Here is an 11,103-nt window from a genome sequence, read left to right on the forward strand (position 1 = left end):
AAAGGTAGTTTTGATTGTTGTAGGCGCATAAATAAAAGAGAACAAACACAATAAATGGATAGGACAAAGACAGTAATTAGCTATGGTTAAGGCTTCGGAGGTGCTTCCTCTTCTGAGTTAACACATCATACTCTCTACTTCAACGATGAATGATTCCTTCAATGGCAAGGCTGTAAATGATTAAGCAATGGGTTGGGGTCATTAATCTCCTCAGGTCCAGATCAATCTGGGAGAGGGTGAAGTGCACGCAAGTCAATCCCTTTATTGATCTTACTCAAAATGCCACTGACAAGGTCGGATCTTCCGGATCAGAGACTGTTGCTCTTATGGTTCTAGCCCTTAAAGCCACAAGAACCTCAACTGCTCCGGACTAACGAGGTTATATGTCACATACCCAATTAGTCCAAATAGTTCTGTTGGAACCCGTGATGCATCCTCAAGCTGTAGCTCAATACTATCCGGGTCAGGATTCGTAAAGAACTCATGTAGAACAAGGAAGAATGTCACATTTCACCCTAGATTCATAAGGTTGAATAATGTCAATTACATCATAGAATAGAATCAAACATGGATTGAAGTAGAAAAGTAATTATATTAATTCATAGGAATCAAAAGAGCTCCTAACCTTAACCTTAACCTAGGAGGTTTAGTTGCTCATACTGTACAAAAGGTAAGTTCGAGTGTGGTGCAGAAGATCAAAAGTTCCCAAAATATGAAAAAATGTTATTTACAAATGTGATATTCTTTCTATATATACTAAGCTAATAATTAAGAATTACAAAAATGAAGTAAACTAAGTAGAACGGTGCGAAAATCCACTTCTGGGCCTATTTGGTAAGTGTTTGGGCTGAGCTTGACTTCCATCTGGAAGGAATGGGCATTGGACGCCAACCTTGGTCCTTTTAGAGCGTTAAACACCCCTTAGGGGGTAGAATGGGCATTCAACGCCCATTTTGGGCAGTCCAATCTGAAGAAAATGACAAACGAATTTTTGCTAGTAAAAAATTCATAATAAATTCCTGTTGCAAGTATAGTTTCTAAACCAATAAGAATCCTTTCATACAAAAAAATTATTTGTCACTAAAGCAAACCCAATAAAAATTAAACCGAAGCATTTAAACCTCGGGTCGTCTCTAAAGGAATTGCAGGGAGGTGTAGTTATTATTGGTTATGAGATTGTATCTTTGTGGGGTTTTGAATAAGGAACAAGAAAAGTAAATTACAAGAAATTAAATTAATAATTAAGAAAGCTCTTGGCATGGTATGAAAATTAGAAGTCCTATCCTAGTTATCCTTATCAATTATAATGAGATTTGTTTATTGCTCCCACTTAGTCAACCTCTAACTATGAAGGAAAGTCAAGTGGATGAATCAAATTGATTCCTCAAGTCCTAGTCAACTCCTAAGGAAAGACTAGCTTTAGAGGGATCCAAATCAACTAGCAACTTTTAATTATCAATCAACAAGGGAGTTTCATAACTCAAGAGTCTCTAATTACTCAACCAAAGCTAAGAAGAGAAAAATATAACTTAAAACCTTCCCAAGTATTTTATCAAACACTTGGAATGTACGACATAAAAGCATAGAAAACTAGCAAGGAATATTAAATCTAAACAACCAATTGCAAGCATCAATAATAACAAATAAAGGAAGAAGCAATAATAAATATGAAATACCTCAAATTGCCTTAAATAGAAAATCAAATCTAACATAAGAATGCATAAACTAAAATAGCAACATAAGGAGATCAACAAGAGAAATAGATAAACTAAAGTGCCAAAATAAATAAGAGTAGAAGAGAAACTAAATTGAAATAGAGTAGAAATCTAAAATTGAAAATAGCTAAACATAAGAATCCTAAAACCTAGAGAGAGGAGAGAGCTTCTCTCCCTAAAAAACTATATCTAAACCTTAAATTCTGTGAATGAAAGTTGTATGAATGAATCAATGAATGTAATTTCCCCATTTTGTAGCCTCTAATCTGTGTTTTCTGGGCCAAAAACTGGGTCCAAACTCAGCCCGAAATCGCCCCCAGCGTCTTCTACGTTTTCTGCATGTGGCGCATGTCACGTGTACGCGTTAGTCACGCGTATGCATCGCCGTGCAATCTCGCTTCTCACACGTACGCGTCAGGTGCGCGCACGCGTCGCCATGAAAATGTCCAAATCACGCGCACGCGTGAGCCATGCATGCGCGTCGCTCCTCGCTGGTTGTCTCCTTAGTTTCTTGTGTTCCTTCCATTTTTGCAAGCTTCCTCTCCATCCTCTAAGTCATTCCTGCCCTATAAAGCCTGAAAACACTTAATGCACAGATCAAGGCATCGGATGGTAATAAGAAAGGATTAATATTAGTAATTTAAGGCAAAAGAAGCATATTTTCAATCATAGCACAGAATTAGGAAGAAAAATGTAAAACATGCGAATTATATGAATAAGTGTGAGTTTAGTGGATAAAATCCACTCAATTTAGCATAAAGTGTACCACGAAATAGTGGTGCATCAGATCTCCCCATACTTAAACATTAGCACGTCCTCATGATAGGCTCTAGAGAAGCTACGAAGCAGTGAAGAGGAATGGTGGAATTTATGAAATGTAACCTATCTATATGAATGCAACTATATGCTAAGATATTTCTATCTACTTGGTTGAAAGTAAACAAGTTCTACAAGACAAACATAGATCAGATTCCACTAATTCAAATCATACAATAAAAGGCAGGTAAACTTGTAAGAAGATAGCTCATGAAAGCAGGGAACATAGAATCAAGCATTGAACCCTCACTGGTAGTGTATATGCACTCTAATCTCTCAAGTGTCTAGGGTTAATCACTCTACTCTTCTCTAGTCATGCTTTCTAAAACTTTGTTCTTCATCTAACCAATCAACAAATATTTAGTGTACCGATGCAAACATCATGAGGTCTTTTCATGGTTGTAATAGGGCTAAGGTAAGGGTGAGGATATATGTATGGCCAAGTGAGCTATAATATGAATCTTTGACTAACCTAAGCTCTCACCTAACACACACACACTCTATAGAGTTCTAAAATCATGCCTAGCTACCCATAATCTCAATTTTGTGTATTTCACATACTCATGCATCAAATTTTCTTTAATTTCACCACATATGCATTGATCTTTTATTAAACTTAATATTGGGATAATTTTATCCCCTATTTATTTATTTATTTATTTATTTATTTGTACTGTAATAAAATAATTTTTTTGAACATGAAAACAAACATGACACATCAATGCATATGATTTTTCTGATGTCATATGAGTATGCATCCAAATTCCCAATATCCAAATAAAGTAGAAACAGAACACATTCCTATTAACCCAGGTTCCCACAATTTTCCACACTTAATTAATACACAATCTCTATCTTAAGCTAACCAAAGATTCAATTGGGGTGATTAATTGTTTTCTGCTTAAGGCTAGTGATGTGGTAAAATATAAAACAAAGGGGGGTTAAAAGGCTCAAAGTGGCAAACAAAGGTAATTGAAATGGTAGGCTATTTGGGATAAGTGAGCTAATAACAAATGATGGCCTCAATCACATATAAGCATGAATATACTAAATAATGGACATATAGAATGGAACAAAATAAAGATTGCAATCATAGAGAAGAAAACACACAAGAATAAAATATTATGGTTAAATAATGTAACCATATAATTAAGCTCAAATCTCACAAGTGTTGCGTTCTTAGCCATAATTCATCTTCCAAATTATAATCTTCAAACAAGTTTAACACAAAAGTTTTCAATTTAAATTAGTGAAATATTATAAAATAGGGTCTTGAAAAGAAATTTATTACTTCAACCAAGTAGTGGTAAAATATGCACAAACTCAGGCAAACATGCAATCAAACATGTAAATGCAACAATGAACTAACAAAGAAAATAAAATATTGGTGTTGAGAAGAAAATAACTAACCCACGGAAGTCGATATCAACCTCCCTACACTTAAAGATTGCACCGTCCTCGGTGCATGCTAGGATGTGCAAGTGGACGGGTTGCTCCAACTGATGCTTTTCTCCAAAGATTGTGCAGATGGACTTGTCTGTCGTCCCAATGAGAAGCTTTTCCTTTCCCTTCTCGGTGGCCATCCTAAAAGAAGAGGAAAAAGAAGAAAAGTAATCCAGAAATAAAGATAAGGAAACAAATAAAGTATGGGTGGGTTAATTCCAAATAATAAGGTCTCAACTACATGGTAGCTACAACATGCAAGTGAGAAAACAGTAGAAGCAAATGGCATATCAATAGTGCAAAAATTACAACAATGGGGAAAAGATAGTAGGTAATGAGGGACAATATAAATTCATGTCAATGCAAAAGGAATACAAGTATTATAAAGGATTGGCATTGACAGATAAATAATATCACCCAACAGTGTAAAACAAGTCACTAAGCACCAAAGTAATGCAAGAAAAGACGCAATCAGTTGAATAAGAACATTTAACACCAATGGTAAAATAGGAAATTATAAAAGGAGATAAAAATATGAATAAAATTAAAATGTAAAGAGGGAAAGTATGCAAATGCAGTATGTAAAAGAGAATGAAAGAGAATAGGGATAAGAAGAAAGTGAGAAAAGAAGAAGAAGGAGTAAGAGAGGAGAGAAGAAAGAAGAGAAATAGAAAGCAGGAAATGGAGTTGACGCGCGCGCCGGCATCACGCGTATGCGTGAAAACTGAGGTGGCCATGCGACATGTACGCATCGTCCACGTGTACGCGTGGATGGTCTGAAAGCAAAAGGATGCGCACGCGTCAGAGACGCGTACGCGTGGGTGTTTTTTATTTTGTGCTTCTAGCACAGTTCCAGCGCGAGGGCAGCACAACTCTCGGGTCAATAACCCATTTACGCCGATTGCCATATCCACATGTGGATTTCCCAGGTTGCAAGGGACGCGCACGCGTGGGTCGAATTGTGTGCAGAGCACACCAGCCACACAATTTCATCACAACTTTTTGTTCGTTGGATGGAATAGCAAAATTTGGAATCGACGCCCACGCGTGGCCTACGCGCACGCGTGGTTTTCCCCTTTTGTTTTTTTACAGAATGAAAAATGCAGAATACAGATGATTCTGTAGAAATTATGAATGAACACTAATAAAAATAAAATAAAATAAAATAAAACTAAGAATAAAAATGAAAGATCATACCATAGTGGGTTGTCTCCCACCTAGCACTTTTAGTTAAAGTCCTTAAGTTGGACATTTGGTGAGCTCCTTGTCATGGTGGCTTGTGCTTGAACTCATCTAGGAATCCCCACCAGTGTTTGTAATTCCAATAGCCTCCGGGATCCCACACTAGTTGCATAAAGCCTTCAAGCAAGTTAAAGCAAGCGACAAGGCCCCAAGAGTGTTGATTGCTAGAATGAATTCCAGGGTCCCAAACCTTGCTTTTACACCCGTCTTCAAGTTGATCGTCAGGATTCCATCCGGGTGGTGAGCAATCGAAATTCTCACTGAGATATCCAAACAACTTCCGAGACCCATCCAATCGAGCTCTATACCAATCCTTATACTTCGATTTGGAGCATGCAACCATATTGAACCTTGCAGGACAACTCCTACCACTAACCATCTCCCTCTTACTCGTAAAGCCACAAAGAGCTCTAAGTTGACCATCCATTTCCAGTAAACCATATTCAAGTGGGAAAGTGAAGTTTAAGGATAATAATTTTACCCACTTGAATGTTGTATTGGATGGTAATGGCTTCGGGAGAGGTGTTCCTAATGATCTTGCAGGCTCCACTCCCTTGTGCTCTTCTTTGAATTCTTCCACCTCTTTGCATGCCTGTTCAACTTCAACCGCAACCTCATCAAATTCTTCTAATTCTTCCCCGTCACTCAAGTCATAAGTTGGAGGTTGAGAAAATTCCACCTCCGCATCACCTTCAGATTCACTCAGAGAAGGCTTTTCAAAATCAAGGGGTCCAGTCGCGGATGCAAGTTCATCACTAGGGGGTAGTGATGTGGGAACTTCATCACCAAAGGGATTTGTTTCGTGTTCTATTCCATCCAATTCTTCATAAGGGACATGCCTTGAAGGTTGTGCACTGTCCTCCTCAACATCAATTTCAAGCTTATTGGAGGAATACTCTACAACTCTAGATTCCCATGGAGGTTCAGCATCTCCTAAGTCTTCAACCACTTCTTCCTCTTCAGCAATTATAGCTTCCTCCAGTTGTTCCAATACAAAATCGAACTCCTCCTTGATGTCTTCCTTCACTAATTTTTCAACTACTCTTTCATCTTCAAGGGTCTCCACTTCCACATTTTGGGTCTCCTCGTGCTTCTCTTGTTCCGTGTCAATAGCATAATTGGGATCATGTTGCTCTTGGATTGATGCATCCACACGGGATATAAGATCTTGGAGAGTAGAGGTGAGACTAGTGAGAGTAGAGGTAAGTGTGGTTTGAAGCTCTATTTGCCCTTGGCGAATAACACTAAAGGTATGGGTGGATAGGAGGGTTCATTTGTTGGGAGAAAGAGCTCATAATGGGAAGGTGGTTCTTCTTGGTAAGGATATAGAGATGGTGAATATTGAGGTGGTGGTTCTTGGTATGGTTCATATGGTTCGTATGGTGGTTGGTGTGGTTGATAAGGGTTAGGGTCATATAGAGGTGAATGGTGGAAAGGGGCTTGTGAGTATGGTGGTTCAAAGCTATGTTGAGGAGGGGGTTCATAGGCATGTGGTGGTGGTTGTTGACACGTACAAGAAAGACTACCTCATCCATTCGATCAGTATGCATTAGGATTGGAATTATACCTGTATGAGACCGAAGGAGGTTGTTGCCAAGAAGGTTATCCGTAAGCTTGAGGCTCCTCCCACCTTTGATTGTCCCATCCTTGATGCATGTTCTCATTATAGCTTTCATTTCCTGCAACATAGTTTGAACCAAAATCATAGCCAAAGGAGTGAGAGTTCATAGTAGCAAATAAAAGCAAAAAATAATAAAAATAAGCAACTAAGCCCTAAAACTAACAAAAACTAGCAAACAAGCAAAAAGCAAATATTTACAATAACCAATAATAAGGCACACGTTTGCAACTCCCCGACAACGGCGCCATTTTGATGAACGGATTTTTGCTAGTAAAGAATTCACAATAAATTCCCATTGAAAGTATAGTTTCTAAACCAACAAGAATCCTTTCATACAAAAAAAATTATTTGTCACTAAAGCAAACCCAATAAAAATTAAACCGAAGTATTTGAACCTCAGGTCGTCTCTCAAGGAATTGCAGGGAGGTGTAGTTATTATTGGTTATGAGATTGTATCTTTTTGAGGTTTTGAATAAGGAACAAGAAAAGTAAATTGCAAGAAATTAAATTAATAATTAAGAAAGCTCTTAGCAAGGTATGAAAATTAGAAGTCCTATCCTAGTTATCCTTATCAATTGTGATGAGAATTATTCATTGCTCCCACTTTGTCAACCTCTAACTATGAAGGAAAGTCAAGTGGATGAATCAAATTGATTCCTCAAGTCCTAGTCAACTCCTAAGGAAAGACTAGTTTTAGAGGGATCCAAATTAACTAGCAACTTTCAATTATCAATCAACAAGGGAGTTTGATAACTCAAGAGTCTCTAATTACTCAACCAAAGCTAAAAGGAGAAAAATCTAACTCAAAACCCTCCCAAGCATTTTATCAAACACTTGGAAGGCACGACATAAAAGCATAGAAAACTAGCAAGGAATATTAAATCTAAACAACCAATTGCAAGCATCAATGATAACAAATAAAGGAAGAAGTAATAATAAATATGAAATACCTCAAATTGCCTTAAATAGAAAATTAAATCTAACATAAGAATGCAGAAACTAAAATAGCAACATAAAGAGATCAACAAGAGAAATAGATAAACTAAAGTGCCAAAATAAATAAGAGTAGAAGAGAAACTAAATTGAAATGGAGTAGAAATCTAAAATTGAAAATAGCTAAACCTAAGAATCCTAAAACCTAGAGAGAGGAAAGAGCCTCCCTCCCTAAAAAACTACATCTAAACCTCAAATTCTGTGAGTGAAAGTTGTATGAATGAATGAATGAATGTAATTCCCCCACTCCACAGCATCTAATCTGTGTTTTCTGGGTCGAAAACTGGGTCCAAACTCAGCCCAAAATCGCCCCCAGCATCTTTTGCGTTTTCTTCACGTGGCGCATGTCACGTGTACGCGTTAGTCACGCGTATGCGTCGCCGTGCAATCTCGCTTCTCACGCGTACGCGTCAGGTGCGCGCACGCGTCGCCATGAAAATCTTCAAATCACGCGCACGCGTGAGCCATGCGTGCGCGTCGCTCCTCGCTGGTTGTCTCCTTAGTTTCTTGTGTTCCTTCCATTTTTGCAAGCTTCCTCTCCATCCTCTAAGTCATTCCTGCCCTATAAAGCCTGAAAACACTTAACGCACAGATCAAGGCATCAGATGGTAATAAGAGAGGATTAATATTAATAATTTAAGGCCAAAGAAGCATGTTTTCAATCATAGCACAGAATTAGGAAGGAAAATGTAAAACATGCGAATTATATGAATAAGTGTGAGTTTAGTGGATAAAATCTACTCAATTTAGCATAAAGTGTACCATGAAATAGTGGTGCATTAGAAACGTATAGACCACTATATATTGCTAGAAAGCTCTGGAAGTTAACTTTCCAACGCCATTAAGAACGCATCATTTGAACTTCTGTAACTCCAGAAATGCGTGTTTGAATGTACAGAGGTCAGACTCTGACAAGATCTGCTATGCTTTCCTTGCCTTTGAATCAGGCTTTTGCCAGAACTTGCCAAATTCATCCAAAAATCACCTAAAACATAAGAAAAACATAAAAGCTCAAAGTAATACCTAAAAAGTAAATTTTTCAATAAAACCTACTAAAACATAATTAAAACTTAACAAAACATATTGAAACACTAAGAAAATGATACCAAAAAGTGTATAAAATATCTGCTCATCAACGGACTGATGGAATCAAAAAACTATATTTGGCCTAGTCCCGAGTAATGTCGGGTTGCAAGTAGTCAACTAACACATGAGCTCAGGGTCTGCATTGGATAGACATGCATCATGATTGTTTGTAGAATATTTTTTATGATCTTGTATTGTGCTTGATTCTCTACTTTATGTTCTGTGATTTGTCCATATTCGTGTTTTGTAGCTTGTTTATGTTTGTTTGCTGTTACTAACTAACTATGACGAGATTGACCTTAATATAAAACATGAGTGCAAAATTGTAAGGAATTAGAAAAAACTGTAAGGAATAATATAAAAAGGGATTAAGACAAAAATGGTAATGAAATGAAAGAAAGCTAAGACCGTATAACCTGGGATTCAAATGATTATGCGTACGATTACCCCTACACTAGAGCCTTGTCCTAGGACCAATATAGGAATTATTTTTCTTTGTAGTACCCTGTTGGGAATCGTAAGTTCTTACCCCTTTTCCTTCATTGTTCTTACAGGCAGAGCCCATGACAATGCTCGTTGAAGAGATGGTGCTGCCCTTTTTTACCACATCCCCTTTTTTGCTGTCCTTTTTTATGGAGCTTAGAGTGTTTCTCCTTCTCCCCGATAGTATTTTCGTGAGAGGAAGATTGTTCTAGCATGAGTACCAAACTAGAGACTTTTTTAATGGTCAGGACTCAGGGGTCTTATGTTTATAAGAGTCTGTATTATATATATGTAATGTAACACACTAAAAAAGTCTAAGTCTATGTTAATACTTCATATGTTTATATGACTAGTGTTACTTTTACTTTCTTAATGTATGTATAGGGTCTGTGTGACTATCTTGTGAATTATGTTTATTTCTTTTTTTCTGCTTTATAATTTATTATGCATGAAATTTATTTTTGGCAATGCATAGGAAAAAATTTATTTCAAAAAGGCATTCACGTTTCTAATGGCACATCAGGCTTATATGCTTTATTAATAATGAGTTAAATCCTATAGGAGAACAGATCAGTAACACCTTGCTTATGAACATGACGTGTTAGAAATTGAATCATTACAATAGACATGCATCATATGCATTTATTTGATTTGTTTAGATATGTATAATTATTTGATTTTTCTACTTGTTTATCTATCTACTACTTGAATTATTTGTGCATTGTTGTAATTGATGTTGGATATTTTGCTTGTATTTATTTTCCTGAGAAGGATAAGGTAAGATGAGATGATAGTTGTGAATTGAGAAGATTGTGACGTACCAAATTGACAGTGAATTGATGAGGTTATGATGCACCCACTTTACAGTAGATTGATAAGATTGTGAAGTACTTAACTTATAGTAAATCTTAATGAGTTCCTTCCAAATCATTTAGTGAAGACCTTAGGCATTGCAATCCTACTAAGTTAGAGATTAAGAATGCCTTGAGGTTTCATGTTCTATTATATAGTCATTATTTGGATTCATTACCCTACTGACTTGCTATTTATTTCTCTTTTTTAAATCTTGGCTTGCTTCTCTGATAACTAAATCGATATGACGAATTCCTACTCCTTCGAAGTGACTAGTTTAATTTTAGTGGTCTCCTCTCGTTAATTATGTAAACACCGTGTGTATTTATAGTTTAGGAAAAAGGATAGATAGGTCCCTGACTTTTTAAATTTTTGACAAATATATCTCTGACAAAATTTAAATACAAAAAAGTCCCTAACTTTAATAAACGGAGGATTATTTAATCCTTCCGTCTGTTTGCCTCTCATACACCAAACGGAACTGGCTGACGTGGTTGAAACGGTGTCCAGGTGTCCGTTACGGTGCCACGCTGGAAGGAGAATAAAGTTCGATGGACGAATAGGTCCTTACTGATAAAAACGACGTTGTTTTGCAAAGGTAACTGAGATTTAAATTGGGTTTTCTGAAGTAACATACGCAGTAGTTGTTCATATCTGTTCATGGTGGTGTTGCTTATATTGATGGCCAATGATGGAAGCTCATCAATCATGAGACAACGCGGAGGTGGTGGCAAATGACAGGAAGGCTCGGTTGTGAATGCAGCCCCATGTTCAGTGCAAGCTGGGGATGAGAAAGATGGCATCGCTCCAAAATGCTTCTGTGGGATGTATGCCATATTTTACATGTCGAAG

The sequence above is a fragment of the Arachis hypogaea genome, chromosome 11 (assembly GCF_003086295.3).
Source record: "Arachis hypogaea cultivar Tifrunner chromosome 11, arahy.Tifrunner.gnm2.J5K5, whole genome shotgun sequence".
Lineage (NCBI taxonomy): Eukaryota > Viridiplantae > Streptophyta > Magnoliopsida > Fabales > Fabaceae > Arachis > Arachis hypogaea.